The sequence below is a fragment of the Vicugna pacos genome, chromosome 33 (genome assembly GCF_048564905.1).
Source record: "Vicugna pacos chromosome 33, VicPac4, whole genome shotgun sequence".
NCBI classification, from domain to species: Eukaryota; Metazoa; Chordata; class Mammalia; order Artiodactyla; family Camelidae; genus Vicugna; species Vicugna pacos.
Window position 1 is genome coordinate 4627986 of NC_133019.1, and position 17891 is coordinate 4645876.

General features: G+C 42.1%; 1 long non-coding RNA gene across 1 annotated transcript; it reads left to right on the forward strand.

Moving 5' to 3' along the window:
• The first annotated feature begins 1173 nt into the window (after positions 1–1173).
• On the forward strand, positions 1174–11496 carry LOC140691176 (uncharacterized). The gene is made up of 5 exons (XR_012066700.1): positions 1174–1653; positions 6734–6865; positions 8363–8451; positions 9630–9857; positions 11202–11496. It is a non-coding gene; the product is annotated as an uncharacterized lncRNA (long non-coding RNA).
• The last annotated feature ends 6395 nt before the right edge of the window (positions 11497–17891 follow it).

Consider the following 17891-nt stretch of genomic DNA (forward strand, 5'->3'; position numbering starts at 1 on the left):
TAGGTCGAGCACCGCAGAGCTGGGGAGACTTGCCCTCGCCCCCCACCTTGTCCTCCTTCAGACGCTCCCAGAAACGAATGATGGGCTCTCCCACTGCACGTGGTCGCCATGGGACAGCAGGGACATCAGCACCCTGCCAGCCCTGCCTGCCTGCTGGTCTGTCTCTTCCCCCTCAAAACACTTTGCATTTAGTTGTGGGTGTGACCCTCGACCCCAAACTCTGAGCCACAATGCATTTAATCCTCCACGATCGCTTTGAGTAATCGACAGAGCCAAGAGGGTCCCGTGACAGATACTTTCTGCTCTGGGCTCAATTCCCTGGCAATTCATCTCGTCCTCTTTGACACGGTGTCTTTGGGGAAGTGCCCCCTCTTAACCGGCATAGACATTAAGGCTAAGTGGACAAATTGCATGTCATCCCCAAAAGGTTCCCCAGCCTGGGGGAGTGAGCAAAACGCAGCTTTGCAAACACCCACACTCTTTCACACCACACGTCAAAATCCTGGCATATTTGACTCACCTACTTCTCTTTTTCTTCAGACACAGATAAAATGAATGCCTGGCAATTAGCTGTGTGGGAAGGGTTTGGTTGAGGCTCAGAGAATATGCAACAGATGTTGCCAGTGATAAGGAAGGAGCCCACGACAGGACTAGGAGGAGGGCGCTCTGGAAGTGTGGACTGGGCCTGGTCACTGGGTCGTTGATTCGTGAAACACACACACAGGCACACACACAACACCGTGAAAGTCTCAAGAATTAGGTTAAAATTTCTTTCTTTCTTTTTCTTTCCTTTCTTTCTTCTAGTTCTTGGTTTTCCTTTTGCACATACAACCCCCCATCATTTTCCCAGTTTTCCGCACGACTTTGTATCACGTCGAAGGGTTAGTCAACTGAACAGCACCAACGCCGGACACAGGGCATCAGGCAGAGCTATTGGAAGAGCACTTGGGAGCGGCTGGGCATCGGGGACTCGGGACAGGTCCCAACAGCTTCAAAACCTCTTTCCTTAGTGCGCCTTCAGCTTCACTATTGGAAATCCACTTCTTTGATCTCATAAAGCTTGACGTTCTATTGACACCGTTCAGGCCTTGGACGAGTCTGGATCCAAAGTCCTATTTCCCAGTCGCGCGCTGTCTGCCTGCATCTGCGGGGCGAGGGCAAGCAGGCCCGGCCTCGGGGGCCTTCTGGACCCGGCGCGGCGCCCCGACGCCGTCTCACCGCCTCCGGAAGTCGCCGGATGATTTTTCAGAAGTTGCCCTTGTTAGAAATTTCTTTCTGAATCTGAGCCTAATCTGCCTTCCCCAAACTTCCACGTGTGGATTTTACTAGATGCCCTCAAGCAAAAGGATGCAAGGCGGCGAGAGCGTTTCCTGTGCTTGAAGAAATTTGCTTCGCGTCCTCCCTTTGCTGTCCCCCCGCCGGCTCCCGGCGTGACGGCTTTGGGCGTCCTCACCACGCTGGCCACTCTGCTCGTGGATGTGCTGGCTCTTCAAGCCTTTCTTACATGTTCTAGGTCAGAAAATCCCATAGCATTCACCAGTTCCTTGAATGTAGGCATTTTTTTTTAAGAAAATGAAATAAGTGCCCTCTTATCCATCATCAAAATGGAAAACCTGCTCATATTGTTTCATGGTTTCCTAGACTTGTATACAGGTGAGAGAATCCTGCGGGTAAAGCTGCGACTTTACAATAGCCTCCCTCATTACAGTTCCTTCCCCTCCAGGCGAGCCATTAAAAAGCGTTTGCTGTGTACAGGGGGGAGGGTACAGCTCAGTGGTAGAGTGTGTGCTTAGCATGCGTGAGCTTCTGGGTTCAAGTCCCAGTGCTTCCATTAAAAATAAATATATAAATAAACCTAATTACCCCCACCCCCCCACAGCCAAGAAAAACACAAAACAGAAAAATTGACTTAAAAAAAGTATTAGGCGTGTATCCAGTGCCACATATTTATTCTTTAAATATAAAGTAATGTAATATAATATACACACATACATGATGCATGTGTGTATAGCTTATGTATATGTATTATATTGACAAAGCTATAGAATTCCTTTGTGACATTGTTTAAATGCAGTATATGTAAAACTTTCTAACATGCCTTTACATACAGTATTATATTTAAAAGATAGATTCACGACAATACTTTTTTTTAACAGCAGCAAAAAGGAATTACATGAACACCACTGCCTGTCTGTCCATCCATCATCCATCATCTGTCTGTCTCTCCATCCATCCATCCATCCGTCACCTGCCTCCACTACTTCTTGGCACTTGCTCTGCTTCCCCCTTTTACCCTAACAGACCTTTGCAGTGGACTCGTGTGCAGCACACCGTACTCACTCCAAGGAGGTGTGCACATTTCCTCGGCAAACACACACACACACTCTCATCTTGGATGGCTGGGTCACAGGGTTTGTCATTTTTGGGGTATTGTTGTTGCTCCTTGTGCTGACTCTAATAATATGAACAGTCGTCAGCATTAAGTGAGAGTCCCTACTTCCGCACACTCTTGGTCAAGCGCTGGTATCTTTTTTGCCAGCTGGATGGGCTGGGCAGAGTAGCTCATTATTTGAATTTCCCTGATGAGCTGCAGCGTTGAGCCGGTGTTCATACGTACACTGCACATTCAGCTTCCCTTTTCTATGAAGGACGCCTGAAAATACCTTGCCCACTTTGTTTTGAAGTTTTTTTTCCCCTTATTGATTTATATTTCTCTTTATAGTCTGGATCTACAGTTATATACGCCACACCTATCTCTTTCCAGTGACCTTTCAGGTTTGTTTACATACCGTTCTTCCTGCCGAAGTTTTCAGGGCAAAGTGCTCAGGCTTCACAGCCTTTTCTTCTTCGTTTTGGCTCTGTGTGTCTGGTCTAATAAATCTTTTACTGCTCTGAAATCTTAAAGACATAAGTACATATACCTCCATTTTCTCCCAATAGCTTTGCACTTTCTCTACATTTCAGTTTTAATTGATTCTATTTATATATGAAGTAAGAATCTGTATCTGTCAATCATAATTTACATGTAACATGTATTGCACATATGTTATAACCAGCTCTTCCAGGGCCATTTATTAAATAATCCATTCTTTAATTCACAAATTCTATCTTCATCCATGTCCAGTTTAGACTTTATTCCCTATTTGAGTTTTTATTTTAACAACTATGTTTTTTTTTTATTTTTAAGGTTTCAGATTGGGTGGCTTTCACCTCACCTATTTTTAGCACCCACCTGTTTTCTATGTACTATTTTTATTTTATGACACTTCTCTTCCCTTTATCTTAAGAATCTTACAGATTTTAATGTCATCGTGCATGTGTCCAATCCTTTCCTTATTTTCTGAAGTGAATTTGTCTGAAGTGACTTACTGTGTTGGCCCTCTTTCCTGGGTAATTTTCTTGCTGTTTTTCTGCATGTTTATTTGCAAGCTCACCGTGTGCAGGAGGAGTCTCCCCTCTGTCCCTCTTTCTTGGAACTTATTCCCTCCCCCGCTCCCGTGCCCCTGCAAGTCCCTTTCCCACTCAGCAGTGCAGGCCTGGGGCTTCTCTTTGTCTTCCTTTCTGCATCATGACCGGGACAGCAGCCGCCAGTGACGGTGGGTAGACCTGACCTTCCGGGACACAGCTCTGTGCTAAACTCTGGGTCCAGACGCAGCAACTGCTGCCTTGTGTTTTAACCTTGCCTCTCACCGTTCAGCCTCGTGCCAGTGAACTTGGATTTTGTCCCATTCAGTGCATAGGACATTTGAACAGCAAGATCCCACAGGATTTGCTTGGAATTTTATTTCCTTTCTGGTCCACAGCAAGGTTTGTCTTAGTTCATAAAGCTAGCTTTGCATTTTTTTCCATTTAGAATACAATTTTTAAATACTAGATATTCAAGACAGGAGGGTTTGCCCTGACCAGAAATTTGGTATGTTGTGTTCTTCACATTTGTTTAACCGCTGCCAAACAAATGCCTTGCATGAAATCAAAACTCTATCTATTAATCAATCACAGTGAATGAAGAAATAACTAGAGCAAAATCATCTAATTTCCCAGACTCGCAGACATAGAAAACAAACTTATGGTTACCAGAGCGGGAAGGGGCTGGGAAGGGCTAAGTTAGGAGTTTGAGATTTGCAGATACTAACTACTACAGATAAAATAGATAAACAACAAGTTTACACTGTATTGCACAGGGAGTTATACCCAATATCTTGTAGTAACTGATAATGAAAAAGAATATGAAATGAATATATATATGTGTATGTATATGCATGTCTGAAACATTATGCTGTACACCAGAAATTGACATAACATTGTAAACTTACTAGATTTCAATTAAAAAAAAATCAAATTTCCTTTTCTGGTACAGCAGTCAGGAATAGACCAGAACAGTGGTCCTCACCCTATTGTATCAGGATAGCTCATTCTGATTTGGAGCTTCTGACTTTTCTTCCTAAGCTTTCCAAGGATAATACTTATGCTCAGTGAAGTCTGGGAACCACAAATCGAAAGGTATCTGCTCTGGGTGAGGGATTCAGGAAGTACGCTATTCAGTTCCAAAACTTTTTCTTAAAATCCGTCTAAGTGTGATTGTGCTAAGACCTCTCTGGGCTTTGAGTCTCCCAAATGTAAAATAGAAAAGTTTGTATTGCACAGTTCCTGAGAAACTTTTGCATTTTTAATATATTTAATTCTACTATTAGAGAACCAAACTATTGTAATTTTGCCATCCATAGCTCACTCTTGTCTCAGATTGAGATTATAGTCACTTAAAACCCATAGACCTTTCTCTGTGTGTTGCCAAAAAGCCAACATCTCTCCAGTTTGCAAATAATTTTTGTGTCTATGTAAAGGGCTTTATATTTTTATTGCTTAAATTTATTTTAACTTTCATAAACATTTTTTAATGAACTACAGTAGACAAAAAGATAAATGCCCCACCTGTGGGCACATTAGAAAGGAAAAAGGCAGTGCAAATGGTGAAAACAAAGTTGTAAAATAAATATGGTGTCTTCTTTCCCTACTCCCTGCCTTCTTCCCTTTTCCTTCCCTCCCTCCCTCCTTCCTCCTTCCTTCCTTCCTTCTTTCTTTCTTTCTTTCTTTCTTTCTTTCTTTCTTTCTTTCTTTCTTTCTTTCTTTCTTCCTTCCTCCCTTCCTTTCTTCCTTCCTTCCTTCCTCTCTTCCTTCCTTCCTTCCTTCCTTCCTTTCTTTTCTTCCTTCCTTCCTCTTTGCTTGGTTTTTATTCGTAGCAACATTATTTATAATAGCCAAGATATGGAAACCACCAAAGTGCCCATCAAAGGATGAATGGTTTATTTCTTTTAGCATCAATTTCACTCAAAAAAGGTTTTTTTGAGAAGAAAGGTGAGTGTTTTAACTGGTAACCAATCTAAAACATTATTTGTACATTAAAACACACAAAGATATAGGATGGTACGCACTGCAAAATTAGCAAGCATTTTAGATCTAAAATAGGAGAGTTCAAAGATGTATTGGAGAGCTGTAGAGATACGGGTTTACTGCATCAGCAATTTGAAAAAAGTGGAAGGAAATGTTTAAGAATCACTAATGTGGCTAATGAGACTCTGAAGGATTTCGAACATGAGGAAATACGATGAAAAACATGTCATAGAGACGTCAGTGTGACGATTCTTTGCAGCATGGATTGCAAGGGCGGTGTTGTGAGGGAGAAAAGACATCCTAGCAATGAAGTACAATGTTCTATCCCCAAGACCTATGTAGCTGCATAGGTAACCATGGACTAGGGAGTTGAGGAAGGGACAAATTCAATAGTCACCGACAAAGGGAGAGGCATCGATGGACTAATAAAAGAGGAGGGAGGTAGAAACAAATGCAAAAAGAAGATTCCAAGTCTTCCGACTTGCACTGTCAAGAAACCGATGGTATCCCTGACAACTAAGACTGAAAGTGAGGGGACCACGTAATTTGTTCCTCTTATTGTTTTCATCGTTGATGACGTGTGTTGCAGAGGGTAGAGACTCCCTTCTCCACTCAGAGATCCCTGTGGCATTGTCTTCTAGGCTAAATCAATCCCCCTGTTTCTTCTTAAATGTGTGTTGTATCCTGAAGTAGAAATACTCTGAATTCCGCTTGCAGCTAAGAGCTTACTTGAGCACAGGAGAGGTTAAATCTCCTGACTCGGGGTCTCTTTGTGGTTATTTGAAAGAAATCAGGGGTGAGCATCTCCTGAGCTCCGGAGATTGGTTTCTCAGGGAGACCTCCGGAGTCAGACTCCTGGACTGAACAGCCTTTGCTTGGCTTCCCATGACCAACTGATAGCTGAAGAATTTTTAAATACTAAGAAAATGACTTCTTGCTTATAATTTTAAAAGAATGCAAGATTTGAGGGGTTTATTATTAAGGGCTGAAGAATAAGCTTCTAAATTCTTCATATTGGATAAAAGTTTCTCTCCCCAGACACTCTCAGCCCTGTTGTTTCTTTTGGACCACATGCTTCTTCGTGTGCATTTGGTGTAGAGAAAGAAAGGCGATCTCCCTGCATATCCACCTTCCTGAAAGGTGGAGGCCAGATAGCAGGTCCTGCATTTATACGGATTTGTAAAAACACTTCATTCATTCATTCATTCATTCATTCATTTGTGGTTTAAAAAGCACTTGCTGACCATCTGGCACACACCTGCCACTGTTCTTTATGCTGGGAGAAATATGAAAAACAAAACAAACAAAAAACAACCACTTGTCATATGTTGTGTCTTTCCTCAAGGAGACAGTATAAGACCTTCATCTCAAGTCAATGGCACAGACACGATTGTGTGAATTCTCACAGGAGATGCTTAAGAGTATGGAGAGAGCCTGAATATCCACGTGGGACATACACATGTTATTTACCACCGGAGTAAGTAGCTGCATGGAGGCAGAGATCCTAGTGTGATGGTCAGCTGGAGTCCAGGGCACTCATGTGGAGGAGAGTTAAGAATTGGGACAGTGGAAAAGGGAGATGGAGGCTATATTGGGGAAATTCTTTGAATGTAGGATAAATAATTTCTCTTCTTTGATGAGCAACTGCTGGTTTCAAAGAACTGGGTTCTTCTGTTAACCAACAAAGGTCTGAGGATCAGATATTTGCTTCTGTCTTGCCCAAAGTGAATCCTCTTTGATTATATGATGAAAGCTGAATTTATGATTAATCTGGGGAAATGAGCAGGAAACCAGAAATAGGACACCAGTGTGACACAATGAGCGATAATAAGGCTTAGACATAGATTGACTGCTCAACCTGCATGACAGCTCTTATGATAAATAGGGAAGGCTCGACATCTGAATTTACAGATGAAGACACTGAGGGCCGTAAGGGGTAAAGGGCTTGATAAAGGCCCCACATGAGGCAAAATGACAAGCTCTTACTGACCCCCAAGCGTCATCATGTTTGTGGGTCTTCAGCATAGCAAATCCACACTGTTCCCCAAAGCCACCAATTACACATACTCTCACATTTTCTGTAAACTGTGAAGTGTATTTGAATAATGGAGTGGCTCTTATCCTGATCCACAGAAGCAGAGGTGGATGGGCAGGATGAGGGAAGATCCCTTTGCAGAGAGTTTTTAAGAAGTAGAGGACATATATGCTGACTTTTTGAATACCACATCTTAAACATTCCTGTACAAGTCAGAGTCTTAAGATAAGGAGACATTATTTGAAGCCTAGTGAAGTTACAGCCAAGCTCGCTCAGTGCTAACCTGACTCCTTTCTGGTAAGTGAGTAACTTACATGAGTGTCATCTATTCCTTCCAGGCCAGTAGCGGTCGGCAGAGCACCCGTTACAATGATTCTGTGTTCATGAGATGAGGGCTGCATCCTTCCTTATTAGGTATCACTGTGGTACGTTGGCAACCGACACTCTGACCAGGTTCTGTGATACATAACCTCCTTTCTGGCCTCATGAATGATGCAAATGACCTCTGGGACTTTGCTTCTAAAAAAAAAAGATGACTTCTAATCTAGAGTCTTTTCTTTTAAGTAGAGCCTGAGGTCGCTCTGGAGCGTCTGGAATACCACCCAGGGTGGTTGGGAGTCGCTTCTTCCCGGCTTCTTGGTTGCAAGATTCTTTTCACTAATTCCTCCTACTCTCTCTCTCCCACCCGGCACTGCGCCCACCACTAGGGATGTGCAGATGCGAACTCAGCGCCCTGTGCTTTGATGGCAGCCAGGCAGCCGGATTCCCAGGCAGGGAGAGAATCCTGTTCTTTTAGCAGCCGCTGTCCAGTAAATAATAGAGACAAAACTACTCAGCTTCTGAGTGCAGGCTCCCTGGACACTGACGGGAGGTTTATCCACTGGCTTTCAATTTATCCTCACTCTTCATTGTCTTCTTGGCCCCTTTCTCCTTTCACAGGATCATTTTCTTCTCCCACCTCTTCTGATGTGCTGCTCTCTGCCCTCTGGTCTATCCCTGGATCAAGTCATCCGCCAGGAAAGGTTCTTGTAAGTCATTTTCTCCTTATTGGGGATTTCAGAGAGTGCAGGACAAACATAAAAAGATTTCAGACCCTGGGGAAGAAAATGTCTCTAGTTTTGATTCATCTTTGATTAACTCACTTGTTGACAAGCTGAATACTGACAGAAAAAAACATTTTTTTTCTAAAACCTATTTTCAGATATACTCTGCTGTCTCTCCCTCCCCAGCCTCTTGTTAAAGCTCAGGCATATTTCATAGATGGATGGTCCCTTTTGGGTATTTTGAAGTCCATTTAAAACTTAAATTTCGTATTCAATTTTACTTTTTTTCCTTCTATCCAAATTCAGGCTGATTTTTTTGTATATATACATATTTTTATTGAAGTATAGTCAGTTTACAATGTTGTGCCAATTTCTGGTGTACAGCATCATGTTTCAGTCATCCGTATACATGCATATATTCCTTTTTCATATTCTTTATCATCATAGGTTACTACAAGATATTGAATGTAGTTCCCTGTGCTGTACAGTAGGAACTTGTTGTTTATCTATTTTATATGTATTAGTTAGTATCTGCAATCTTGAACTCCCAGTTTATCCCTTGCCACCCCATCCCCCTACACAGGTAACCATAAGTTTGTTTTCTATGCCTGTGAGTCTGTTTCTGTTTTGTAAATAAGTTCATTTGTCTTTTTTTTTTTAGATGCCACATATGAGTGATATCATATGGTATTTTTCTTTCTCTTTCTGGCTTACTTCACTAAGGATGACAATCTCTAGATCCATCCATGTTGCTGCAGATGGCATTATTTTATTCTTTTTATGGCTGAGTAGTATTCCACTGTATAACTATATCACAGCTTCTTTTTCCAATCATGTCAGTGGACGTTTAGGTTGTTTCCATGTCTTAGCCATTGTAACTAGTGCTGCTACGAACATTGGGGTGCATGTATCCAAATTCAGGCTTATTGTTCAGGGAACCAATGTGTGTGTGTGTGTCTGTGTGTGTGTGTGTAAAGGGGAGGGAATTTAATTTTCCATGATTCCTTTCCTCTCTCTGCCTGCTACTTCTGGCTTCCCAGAGACAGAGAGGGAACCTTAAGGGAAAGGGCAAAGGCCGTGGGCAGGTGCTAAGGTCATCTGGCCACTGCAGGCCCTTCCCCTTCTCTGCAGGAGCAGCCCATCTGACCAGCCTCCTGTCTTAGGAGTGATCCAGAAAAGAAGCAGATGTTGCTTCCTATACCGGCCTACACCCTCCAAACCCCGGTGCACGCACACCACACCTGGAGGAGTCTCCTCAGCTCAGCAGCGGTCCGGCCGTGACACCTCACCATGTGCTACCTGCAGCTCAGCCCCGTCAAGCCCGTGAGGAGGCTGTCAGTCTTCTTGGGCCACTTTCAACGCCGTCTCTCTAGAGGCTCTCTCAAGTACAGGTAAGGTGGAGGAATAAGTCCTTCCCCTGGGAAGGGGAGGGAAAGTCGGGAACATTTTTCTCCCACGTTCTTCCTACTCTAACAACGCTTTCTAATTTATGACCTCCTCTTGTACTTCTGGCCTTTCTTATATGGCAGCTAGTTGCTTCTCTCGACTGAAAAAATATGCACAACCTAAAAGCTGAGCTATGTTTTATTCAGCGGACTTTCCGAGGACTTCAAGCCTGGGAGACAACCTCTCAGATCTCTCTAAGGGAGTGCTCTGAGGAGGTGAGGGAGAAGCCGAGGAGACCAGGTAGTCAGAACATCAAAAGATTACTGTTAATTAAAGAAAACCAGATATCTCAAGTTAAGGAATTTAGTGCTTTTCTATGTGTGGGAAGATGCAGAAGTCTGGGCTCACTGAAATTATTCTTTTGATCTGCACCTTAGCTGTCTAGGGCCAGTATCCTGTCCTTTCCCATCCTGAACCCCGCAGGGCTCACCATCAGGGGGGGCTGCAATGGGATGGCTTGATGGCTGCAACATCGTTTATTTAGTGATACGCGAGGCAGTGTTTTTCATCCACACCTCCACAGGAGCTGCCTGCCTGGAGGGGCACAAGGCTGATTCTCCTTTCTTTATTAGGCTCTGGGAGGCACATATTGTCACCTTCAGAAATCATCCTCACACTGTCGGGGCACTGTCACCTATTGTTTCTAAATTTGAGACTGAGAGAAGAGGAAAGTCCATTTACCGTCCTGTTAATATTCTGTTTAACCTTGTGTGTATTCCCAAACCCCAGCATAGTAGGTGGAGTGGTAGAATGGTTGAGTGAATGAGTGAATGAAAGGTCAGCAAATAGACGTGAGGGAAGAGGAAAGGCATTCTGGTACTGTGGTCTGAACATCGCAGAGCATCGATGGTAGTTCCATGAGGTATCCGTTGTTGCGTAACAAAATGCCTCCAAACTCAACAGCTTGAGACAGCATTTATTATCTCACACAGTTTCTGGGAGTCAGGAATCCAGCAGCGGATTAGCCGGGTGGTGCTGACTCGGGGTCTCTCACGAGACTGCACTAAAGACGCTGGCCGGGGCTGCAGGCATCTGAGAGCCCGACTGGGCTGGGGGGGTCTCCGTTCGAGATGGCACACTCGCACGCTGTCGGCAAGTGTCTCTTGAGTTCTTCATCCCATAGGCCCCTCCAGGGAGCCACTCCCAGGGTGGTGGCTGGCTTTCCTCGGAGCCCCAGTCACGGAGATTGAGGGGCGCAAGGGGCCAAGTCAGAAGCCATAGTGTCTTCTGTAACCCGGGGCTGGAGGAGGCATTGTTCTCATTTCTGGCCTTTTCTGTCTGGCGCACAGCCCGGCTCTGGCGTGATGTGTGAGGAGAGCACGCACGGGTGTGAGCGACAGGAAGCAGGGGCCACGGAGGCTCACCCTGGAGGCCGGCTACCAAAGCCGTCTGCTCACACGTCTTCACTCTTTGAACGCTCCTAAGTTCAACAACATAGAAGAAATGGGCCAATGTCTTGAAAACTGCAAACTAGCACAACTCAAGCAGGATGAAACAATCTACCTGAATAGTTTTAAAGCCATTAAAGTGATTGGATTTATAATTAAAATGTCCTGGAATATAAATATCCAGGTTCATGTTTCACTGGAGGAGTTTAACAGACATTTAAAGAATTAACCACGATTTCACAGTCTTTATGAGGTTAGAATTCCTCTGATACCAAAACCAGAAAAGAGATTACAAAAAGAGTCTGTGTACCAAAATCCTTCATTAACTTAGATGCAAAAATGTTCAACAAAATATTAACAAATCAGATGTTATATACCATGGCTAAGTGGGCTTTCTTTGCCCCAGATGTACAAGGCTGAGTCGATGCTCGAAATCAACCCGTGTAATCCACCATATCAAGAGATTAAAAAATGATAAACAGATGATCATAATAATCATTATAGAAGAAAATATTTGAGAAAATTCAAAATCCATTCATTAAACAAATTGTCAGAAAAATAGAAATAGACGAGAACTTCGAATTGCTAAATAACATCTGAAAAAAAAGAAAAAACCCTACAGCTAACATCATACTATTGAGAAATGATTTTTCCTGCTAAACTTACTCTCTATGATTAAGGAACAAGGAAGGTCTGGATGTCTGCCCGACACTCTTAATCAATTTAGGAGTGAAAATTCTAGCCATTATAATAGGCAAAAAGGGGGCAGTTTTGAAAGGAAGAAATAAAAATGTTCCCATTTTCAGGTGACACAATTATTTACACAGAAAATTCCAAGGAGTCTATAAATAATGATTTCCAAAATCGTCCTCAATATAATAAAGATGTCAGTTCTCCCCTTATTGATCTATAGGTTTAATATAATTCTTGTCTAAATCCCAGCAAGACATTTGGAGACACAGACAAGTTTATTCAAAAACTGATATGGAAAGACACTAGCCTAGACTAGTTAAAACCATCTTGAAAATGAGTTAAGTGAGAGGAGTCACTCTGCCTGATGTTAAGGCTTCCTCTCAGGCTGGAGTCATCAAGAGCGTGGAGCTGGTGGAGGGATGGACAGTTCAACAGAGAGAACGGGACAGATAACCCAGAAGGAGGTCCGCACAAGTACACCCAACTCGTGTTTTAAATTAAACTTTTAATTTTGAGATAAATACAGATAATCTGCAGCTGTAAGAAATAATACAAGGAGGTCCCATGTACCCTTTACCTCAAAGGCAGCATCTTGCAAAACCATAGTTTACTGTCACACCCATTCTATGGCCACAAGGATCCTGTGTTGCTCTTTCATAACCGCATCCCCCTCCCCCTCCCCACCCCAGCCGAAAGAATGTTATATCAAGGCCTAAAGAATGTGTCACTTAAAGAATGTTACATGTGCAGATAGAATCCAACTGGCATGTGGTGGCTCTTTTCACTCAGCACAATTCCGTGGGTACAGGTGATTGCCTGTATCAATAGTTTGCTCTTTTTAAATAGCTGGGTGGTTATTACTCCACAGTATGGATACACCTGTGTGTTTACCTGTTCATTCACTGAAGACATCTGGGGTGTTCTAGTATTTAGCGATTAAGAATAAAGCTGCCTAACCATTCATATACAGGTTTTTATCTCATATTGAAAATTCAGTTGAACACATTGTAAGGAAATGTTTCCATTTGTCAGATTATTTTCAGTCATATATAAAAACTGCAGGGGAGAGGAGGTGTTCCAGAAGACTGTGAGCACCCTCCTTTTCTTTAAACTCTTCCCGTTCAGATGTCCTTGAGAGCGCATTCCTACCCAGCCTTCTTTAGGACACGTTGCCTCTTTCCACGGAACCTCGAAGTCTCTGTTTTCAGCTCCCTTCTTGTGTCTGTGAAATTCTGGTTAGAGAAAGAAAGGATAAATTCTGATCTGTATTTGGGCTGATGGAGAAGAGGGAAAGACCATGACTGTCCTCAGATGACATCTTGTTTTCTCCTAAGTTTATAAACTGAAACACAGTTCATTGGTGTTACTATTATTACACAGGGGTGGGGAGGGTGTAGCTCAGTGGTGGAGTGCATGCCTAGCATGCATGAGGTCCTGGGTTCAATCCCTAGTACTTCCATTAAAAATAAGCAAACCTAATAAATAAATAAACCTCCCCACCAGAAAAAACTCACTAAGCATTATCATTATTAAATAATTTTTCTATTCTAATTACAAGTATCTAATTTGCATGAGAAATATATTCTCCGGTTGTACACAAGGTTTTGGTCTTTTTTTGTTGTGAAAGAGTAACTAAAACAATTATTATAAAGGTATATATATGTGTGTGTGTATATAATATATATAATATATGTGTGTATATATATATCATATCCTGCCTTTGAATTCATTACAAGTTTTCATTACTCTGCCAAGTTTTAGAGAGTTAACTCTATTTTGTTGAGTCCCTAGTGTGGGTTTACTGAAAAGGACTATCGTTCAACTCAATACCAATTTCCTCATACTAGTTGTGACAATTAGTCTTCTGTGCTAACTTGGCTAGACTATAGACCTGAGTTGTTTAATCAAACGCTAGTCTAGGTTCTGCTCTGAAGGAATTCTCTAGATGGAGTTGACCTCTACAAGCAGCCCATTTTTAAATCGATTACCCTTGATAATGTGAGTGAACCCAACTCAATCAATTGAAAACCTTCAGCAAAAAACAGTTCATCCAGAGAAGAAGAAATTCTGCTTCAGGATCATGGCATCAAGTCCCACCTGATCCTTCCAGGCTGACCTGTGGATTTCAGACTTGCCAGCTCCCACAATTGCGTGATAAGCCAATCCTTTAAAATTTAAATAAATAAATAAATAAATAAATAAAAAATAAATAAATAGTGTGTGTGCACTTGTGTCTGTGTATGTGCACACACACACGTCCTCTTGGTTTTGTTTCTCTGGAAAACCCTGATTTTTCTATGTTTGCTGCTGAAATGTCTGCGCTGGGGAGAAGGTGGCGTCCAGAGCCCAGTTTGGGTCACAGTCCCTCCTACCCTGAAAGGGAAGAGCTCATCTTCTTGTGTCTACATTTCCTTTGTCCCAGACTCCCAAATATTCAAATATTTCACACTTGTCTTCCAACGGGCCGGATGATTCTAGTGATTCATGGCAGCCTTGTTCGAGAATTTTGCAGAATCACTGAATGTCAGACACAGAAGAGGTCTTAGAAACCATCTCGTCCAAATTCCCACTCCACAGGGGAGGGAGGGGTTGGTTGGCAGCGTTCGGACCGGGCTGAGCGGCCACGTCTTCTGAAGCACAGCTAGACGTCCCGCTCTCCCGTCCCCGCCTCACGCCTCCCGTCCCCCAGCCTGTGACAGTTGCCTGATTCACCCACCGCAGAGCGAGTGGGACTAGCTCCCGGGTGGGGCCGGACGGCTGCAGGTGGGGCGAAGAGACCACGTGGACAGGAACCGGTTACATTTTGTTCTGGATCCTTGCCGTGAGCATCCAGGTCTCTCAGCCACATCCTTGGATTTTGGGAGCCTTCTAGGAACTCTGGCTCAATCGAAACTAACATACTCCACTTGGATTCACATATGGTTCAAATATGCAGCTTTCTCTGTCCGAAAAAAAAAAAAAACTCAAAACATTCAAGGCATAGAAAGACCTTTGTTTCTAACAACAACTGATAGAATTTGTTCCCCCTCTAACTGTAGTTTTATTTTCGAAATCATGCCTATAGAGAGTAATTCACAGATGAGGAGACTTGGCACAGAGACAGTGAAACACGGTGCCTCAGACTTGATGCTGAGCTGGGACGTTGGCTTTCACTGGGGAAGTGTGGCCCTTTACTGGTGTGACTGTATTCTTTTAGCCACCACTGGATATTCTGATGTGGCTGGGGAGGGCACTGTGTTTTAGGGGGAGTGAGTTTGGGGTATGAAGCAAATATACCATTGTTCTTCATGCCTAGAAACACATTAAAATACAGTACTGTAAGTCTTAAAATATTTTCTTACAGAGATTAAAAAAATATTTGTAGATTCCTGAATTTTAATCACGCTGAGCTGCGTGTGTAGGTTTTTACTCCAAAATTGGCACATGCATTTCTAAGAATAAATGGGTGGAGTATTTCATGGCTATTAAGAATTTCCAAGCACAGCACATGAAAGGATTGTGGTATTAACTCTACAAAGCTTACTGTGTAACAACTGGGAAAACTAAAGCTATAGAGAGTTTTGCCACTTCCCAACTTTAAATAACTAATAATCAGTAGACTTGAGTCTTAATGTAGGTTTGCTGATTCAGAATTTTGTGTCTTTCCTCTGTAGATTTTTGGGCACATAAATATGAAATAAAGCATTAGGTTAAGAGGCTTTATCATGCAATTTCTTCTCTTTATTTATGGTTCAGGAAAGATCAGCTGTCCTGAATTTTAATTCTCAAAGTCTAAATTTAGTATCAAGAATTCTAATAATGCTTTATTTTTTATATCTGTAAAATAAATGGCCATAAAAGTTGGGCCATTACCTTAGTATTATAAATAATGGCTATGAAATTCAAGTGCTTACATGATTTATGCTTGCTCGTTGGCACTCACCCATGACTCACAACTCCAAGTCAGCAGTTCTAAATCTCACCAGTCCCACCTCTCACTTGGGGAGTTCCCAGGGTTAGTGGACTTCAGAGCCAAAATGTTCCCTGAGTGAGCCTTGAGGGTGAGTGAGTCACTGCTCTGGGCTTAAGAACCATCCAGTCTAGGTGGAGTTTATTGGGTACCCAGGTCAACAGAGAACATAAAAATGACTCATTTTTAGCTCACCCACCTACATGAATGTTACAAAACCAGCAAGCATTCAACTTATAAAAGTTTTACTTGTATCTCTAATTGAGTCATTGGTCATCTACCTAGGATTTCTGAAGGGCAGCATTGGGAAGGCAAGTTGGCTTGCTTATCACCATTGGCTTAAGCTGGCTGAAGGCTACTCTTTTTCCTAAAAGTGTATACCTGGAAGTTGAGGTCTGTCCTTCTGTCTAAATTACCCCTCAGCACTTATGCTATAATTGGTCTCAAAGAAATTTGTTTTTCAATCCCTCCTACCATGATAAAGGTCCATATGTTTGCTCCAGTTTGAGCTTCTTCTCCTTTTCCAACCTGTAAAAATAAACTTCCTTATTCTTAGGAAAAAAGACCACAGCAATGTGACAATGAGTGTGTATATGTCCATGAATGACTGAAAAATTGTGCTGAACACTGGAATTTGACACAACATTGTAAAATGATTATAAATCAATAAAAAATGTTAAAAAAAAAAGACCGCAGCAAAAGATGCCTCCAAGTCTTCTTGGAAATCAAGTAGTACTTATGAAACACTATTTGCTTACATTACTGTAAGTGTCAACGAATCAAAATCATATGGATTAAGTTTCCCTGCAAATAAATAAGGGCTCACTAATGAGGAGATGAGTTTGCATTTTGCCCAAACTACAGCAATTTAGTAAAGATGTGCAGTCTTTCTTGAACCAGATGGACCCGCTGTTCCACAGCAGAAAGTGAAATAGATCACAAAAGATGTTCCAATATATGTTAATTAAGTATTCAGAAATCATTTTCAAAACAGACCAGTGATTGATTTCGGTTACAGTTAAAAACTAACAAGTGCAGTAATTTTTAAAATTGATATCAATACATACTATTTAGTTACTAAAAAATTCCTGCCAACAGGTATATAAAAAGGTGCTCAACATTACTGATCATTAGGGAAATGGAGATCAAAACCATAGTGAAATATCACCTTATGCCTGTTTTGAATGGTTATCATTAAAAAGACAAGAGGTAACAAATGGTGGCAAGGATGTGCAGAAAAGAGAACCCTTGTGTACTGTAAGTGGGATTGTAAATTGGTATAGCCACTATATGGAGAACAGTATTGAGTTTTCTCAAAAAATTAAAAACAAAACTGCCATATGGTCCAGCAATTCCAGTTCTGGGAATATATCTGAAGGAAATGAAAGCACTATGTGGAAGAGATAGCTGCACCGCCATGCTCACAGCAGCATCATTTACAATAGCCAAGATATGGAAACAATGCAAGTGTCCATCAGTGGATAAAGGGATAAAGAAGTTGTGATATATATAAAATTCAGTCATGAAAAATAAAGAACTCGTGCCATTTTTGACAACATGGATGGACCCCTTGAGGGCATTATGCTAAGTGAAATAGGTCAGATGGAGAAAGACAAATACGGTATAATCTCACTTATATGTGGAATCAAACAAACAAAAAACTCATAGGATGAAAGATCAGCTTTGTGGCTCCTAGAGTCAGGGGGAGAGTAGATTGGATGAAGGTGGTCAAAAGTACAAAATTCCTTGGAGGGGCGGATATAGCTCAGTGGTAGTGTGCATGCTTAGCATGCATGAGGTCCTGGGTTCAATCCCCAGTACTTCCATTCAAATAAAATAATACATACATAAACCTAATTACTATTTCCCATCCCCCCAAAAAGAAGAACAACCTTCCAGTTATAAGATAAGTAAGTACTAGGGATGTAATGTACAACACAATGACAATA